Raw genomic sequence first — 5,702 nt, forward strand, 5'->3', positions numbered from 1 at the left:
AGGGCTTCCCTCATGGCTCAGACAGTAAAGAATCCACCTGCAATGTGGGAGACCTGGGTTCTATCCCTGGGTTTGCAGAATCCCCTGGGGAAGGGAATGGCTACCAACTCCAGTATTCTTGCCTGGAGATGTCCATGGACAGAGGAGCCTGACAGGGGCTACAGTCCATGGGATTGCAAAGAGTCAGACACAACTGAGCAACTTCACTTCATTTCACTTCACAGGAATGTCAGAGGTTGGAACTTGCAAGCCTATATCGAGCATTGGAGTAGGGGAGATGAGGTTAAAACAGTCAAGAAGCAAAGAGATGTGGAGCAAATAAATAAATAAAACAAGTATTGATGTATACTCACGCACATAGCTAGGCAAAGGACAAAGCAGAGGAAGAAATTGGTTTGGTTTAAGACATAGACCCTAGTCTAAGCAAAAGTTTTAGAAATTCACCTTGTTGGGTTCTGACCAATGAGTGAGTGAGTGAGTGAGTGAAATCGCTCAGTCGTGTCTGACTCTTTGTGACCTTGTGGACTGTAGCCTCCCAGGTTCCTCCGTCCATGGATTCTCCAGGAAAGAATACCGGAGTGGGTTGCCATTTCCTTCTCCAGGGGATCTTCCCGACCCAGGGATCGAACCCAGGTCTCCCGCATTGCAGGCAGACGCTTTACCGTCTGAACTAAAGGGTTTAGAGGCCGTCAAATGGACATGACCTATAAAGGCAATTTTCATGGTTTTACATAGAAATGACCTCTAATGGAAGAGAACACAAATGGGAACTATTTGAGATACATTTCTATGTATAATGTAGTTTGCACATAATTCAGCATTTTAAATGAGCACTCTGCAACCGAGACCAAATATCAATCATCTCTTGAGGTTTTCTACTAGGAATCTACATAGGAACAAATGTTACTCCTGCTTTTCTCTTCTATATCAAATGTCCTGAAGCCTTTGTGTCTCTCTGGAGCGAGGCCGAGTTTCTGAAGGCATATTCCAGTATAAACATCATCGGTGGGGTAGAGAAGGACCTGGTCAGTTACATTGTACAGTCTCAGGGCCAGGTGACCGGAGTAGAGGAATCGCCTCCTCCTGCATAAGGTGGGTAGAGGCCAGTGTAAACAACTTCCGGAATGTAGTACTTGAGTTTCTTATCCCGATGAGGTCCAGCATTATGAATCACATCACCAATAAACAAATCTTTGGCTTTGTTCCCGGATAAGCTATTCAAGTAATTCAGGAGATGATGGGTGTTCACAAAAACCTCATCATCGCCCTTGAACACAAACTCGGCATTTGGGCAGGAAGTGCTCACCCACCTGAGAAAGAGTACTTCTTTCAGACACAAGTTGAAGAATGCATCTCTGTAGTTCCACAAAAGAATGTCTTGGTGCTTCTCACTCTCAAATTTCAGCATATCTGAAAGGTCAGGATGATTGTCCTCTGCGGGGGTCTGGCCCAGTAAGAAGACTTGCACCACCGTTTGGTTCCCCACATTGGTTTCTTTGCCCCAAGATTCCCGAATCGCTTGCCTTCTATGAAATGTGAAGTTAGGGACTTAATCTCCAGCAATAAGAAGTAATAATACCTAAAGAAAGGTTCTGGAAGATATCTGACCCTCCTCGGGCATATTGGAACAAGGTACAAGAAAAGATGAACAGGAGGTTCAATCCCAGTTTGAACACATTAGCCAATCAGACAGGAGAAGCGTAGGGTTCTCCAATACAAGCCATCTAAATTACAGTGAACTTGACCTGAGGGTCATGTCAGCAGTTTCAGGTTTCGACGGTTTGCCAGACAGATTTAAAGATTTTCTCCTATATTTGAGATGTCGAAATTATTCTGACCAATAGAAAAGTAGAATTAAAACTATAGAACCTGGCAAATAATATCCTCTTGTCCTTTCCTTATATTTCATTTTTCACTATATTGTTTTTTTTTTAAATTTTTATTTTATACTGTGATATAGTTGATTAGCAATGTAACTTCAGGTGTACAGCAAACTCATTCAGTTGTACATATACTTGTATCTATTCTTTTTAAAATTCTTTTCCCATTTAGGTTATTACAGAGTATTAAGCAGAATTCCCTGCGCTATACTGATTGTTGATTATCTATTTTAAATATAGCAGTGTGTACATGAAGAAGGAAATCACAACCCAACCCACTTCAGTATACTTGCCTGGGAAATCCAGGGACAGAAGGGCCTGGTGGCCTAGTCAGTGGAGTCACAAAGAATCAGACATGACTTAGAGACTAAACAGAGGCAACGTGTGTACAGGACATTATATTTCATTTTGCAGAAAGTTTTCTGAAGCTGTGGCTGCACCAGTGGTGACTCTGGTGAACAGAGTGTTGCCCTTCTTACCAAGGCTGTGTTAAGTGCCCGAGATATCTACACAAATACAGTGACTTAGTTATACACAAGCAGCTTCAAAAGGACCTCCCTATTTATCTGCCCTTGAATTATCTTTTTCACTCCAATCCTTTTAGGTTCTGGAGCTTCTACCATTCTGGAACATGGTAAAACGAGACACCGTGATCCCTCCATTTGTTGTGGAGTTTATAATTAAGTCTTCATAAAGCTGAAGAAGTAGTGTGTGTGTGTGTGTGTGTGAGTGTGTGTGTGTGTGTGTGTTGCTCAGTTGTGCCCACTGTTTGCGACCCCATGGACTACAGCCTGCCAGGCTCCTCTGTCCATGGAATTCTCCAGGCAAGAATACTAAAGTGGGTAGCCATTTCTTTATTTAGGGGATCTTCCCAACTCAGGGATCGAACCTGGGCCTCCTGCATTGGAGGAAGATTTTTTACTGTCCAAGCCACCAGGAAAGCCTGAAGAAGGAATAGTCTCACAATTTAAGGAAAGCAGGGATTTTTTTGTAGGGCAATTGAGAAATATTACTCTACAAATCTAAGGTCATTACAAGTGTTTAAGAAACTGCTAGACACTAAACATTTCCTCTGGTCACTGGGTATCACTATCTTATTGGGTAGCAAGTATGAATTTTGCAGGATAAGCCTTATAGCTAGCTGATCATTGACTCTCTTCCTATCTTATTGAATGCATGCTCATCTTTTTTACTTCCTAAATATTTATTATAGTATATATGTATTAGCTCTTGATTCCTTAAGTGTATGTTTTCTGGGCTCTCATTTCTTCCAGGTGATTAAATCATGCTTCTTCCTTAATTCCTGGGGCTTTCCTGTGAGTAGAAGAGAGAAAGAAGTAAGTTCAAAGTAAAACAGACAATTACCTCTATTCATCCACCAAAAGTCAGAAAAAGAGAGGAATTCTCCTTCGAATTGGAACACTCCATCTCATAGTAAGACTGAGAACAGAGACTGCATCTTTTGTGTGTTCTTTTCGTGTGCTTCCCAACCGTCAAGTGGCCTGAAACTGTTTCTTCACGGAAAGTATTCACTCTCTCAAAACCAAGACAGGGACACAGAGGCTCACAGTCTAGTAAAGTACAGAAACTGAACAGATGGAAATTTCTTTCATTTAATTGGGTTCACAGGCTCTGAGGGAAGGCAGAAAAAGTAATTTGAAGGAGGTCAATCTGGGAAGAAATCTTTTTTCATGGTAAGAGGGAATGAATTTACCATGTAAGAAATCTCATAAATATTAAGACCTGTACCCTAAGAAATACTATCTAGTGTCAGGAACATCAGTTATGTCTCCTAACATTCAAGAGGAACAAAAAAATCCCTTGAATTTAAGGAAGTCCTCCTTATTTCAGATTTAATCTTTAAATCTGTGAAGTTATGGTTCAGATGGAATCGGTGGTGGCCATAAAATGTGTCTGCATAAGGAGGTATCTACTTAGGCTGATAGATTATGATGTCAAGCTTAAAGATCATGGGTTCTGCAATTCTGTAACCAATCCCCCTCTCATAGGTTTGTTTGTGAAAATCAGATTATCAAAAAAAGAAAACCTTATGTCTTGAAATGGCAAATGTAGAGACTGTGAGTTGGAGTCCCAGTCTTTTTTTAAAAATTAATTAAGTAGACTGCATCATGGCATGCAGGATATTTCATTGTGGTGCACAACTCTCTAGGTGCGGCACACAAACTCTCTAGTTGTGGTATTCAGGCTTCAGAATGTGCAGACTTTGTAGTTGTGGTGTGCAGGCTTAGATGCTCTGTGGCTTCTGGGATCTTAGTTCCCTGACCAAGGCTTGAACCTGAGTCCCCTGCATTGCAAAGTGGATTCTTAACCACTAGACACCAGGGAAGTTCCTAGAATCCCATTCTTTATAAATAAACTGCTCAGGCTGCCTAGTTATTTAATGCCCTCCAATTTCTCACCTATAAAATCTAGGATCTAAACTCATCATATATAATAAATCTTAGAAACCTAATTATGAAAGGATCTTACATCACTGTTGAGCTTTAGGATGGAAATCCCTCACTCACTCTCATGGAAATCATACAAAATTACAAAGGAGGATAAAAAATTAAATTCTATTCTTTATGTATGTTAGCATCTAACACCTGCCTTGGGTCATTTTTCAGACCTCCCTTGTGGTGCTAGTGGTAAAGAACCCTCTTGCCGATGCAGGAGATGTAAGAGAGAGATGCAGTTTTGATCCCTGGGTTGGGAAGATCCCCTGAAGGAAGGCACGGTAGCCCACTCCAGTATTCTTACCTGGAGAATCCCCATGGACAGAGGAACATGACAGGCTACAGTCCATGGGGTTGCAGAGAGTCAGACACGACTGAAGTGACAGCATGCATTGAGAACAATTTTTTTTCTAGCTGGAAATACAACATATTTCTCCAATTCTTTTTTTTTATTTAATTTTTTTTAACTTTACAATATTGTATTGGTTTTGCCATACATCAACATGAATCCACCATGGGTGTACACGTGCTCTCCATCCTGAACCCCCCTCGCACCATCCCTCTGGGTCATCCCAGTGCACCAGCCCCAAGCATCCTGTATCCTGCATCGAACCTGGACTGGTGATTCATTTCTTATATGATATTATACGTGTTTCAATGCTATTCTCCCAAATCATCACCCCCTCTCCCTCTTCCACACAGTCCAAAAGACTGTTCTATACATCTGTGTCTCTTTTGCTGTCTCACATACAGGGTTATCGTTACCATCTTTCTAAATTCCATATATATGCGTTAGTATACTGTATTGGTGTTTTTCTTTCTGGCTTACTTCACTCTGTATAATAGGCCCCAGTTTCATCCACCTCATTAGAACTGATTCAAATGTATTCTTTTTAATGGCTGAGTAATACTCCATTGTGTATATGTACCACTGCTTTCTTATCCATTTGTCTGCTGATGGACATCTAGGTTGCTTCCATGTCCTGGCTATTATAAACAGTGCTGCGATGAACACTGGGGTACACGTGTCTCTTTCCCTTCTGGTATCCTCAGTGTGTATGCCCAGCAGTGGGATTGCTGGGTCATAAGGCAGTTCTATTTCCAGTTTTTTAAGGAATCTCCACACTGTTCTCCATAGTGGCTGTACTAGTTTGCATTCCCACCAACAGTGTAAGAGGGTTCCCTTTTCTCCACACCCTCTCCAGCATTTATTGCTTGTAGACTCTCCAATTCTTTCCTTTGATATTTTAATTTTAAGGTTAAATTTTCTAGTGAAAATACTTTACATAAAGTTTAAAAATGTTTTGTAAAGAATTCTTGAGATAACCGATATTTCACAAAAAGGAGTGGAATAAATGTTTCTAAC

General features: G+C 40.9%; 1 pseudogene; it reads right to left on the reverse strand.

The window, feature by feature from the left end:
- Nucleotides 1-737: 737 nt before the first annotated feature.
- On the reverse strand, nt 738-2,503 carry LOC113897522 (annotated as a pseudogene).
- Nucleotides 2,504-5,702: the final 3,199 nt, after the last annotated feature.

The sequence above is a fragment of the Bos indicus x Bos taurus genome, chromosome 1 (genome assembly GCF_003369695.1).
Source record: "Bos indicus x Bos taurus breed Angus x Brahman F1 hybrid chromosome 1, Bos_hybrid_MaternalHap_v2.0, whole genome shotgun sequence".
NCBI classification, from domain to species: domain Eukaryota; kingdom Metazoa; phylum Chordata; class Mammalia; order Artiodactyla; family Bovidae; genus Bos; species Bos indicus x Bos taurus.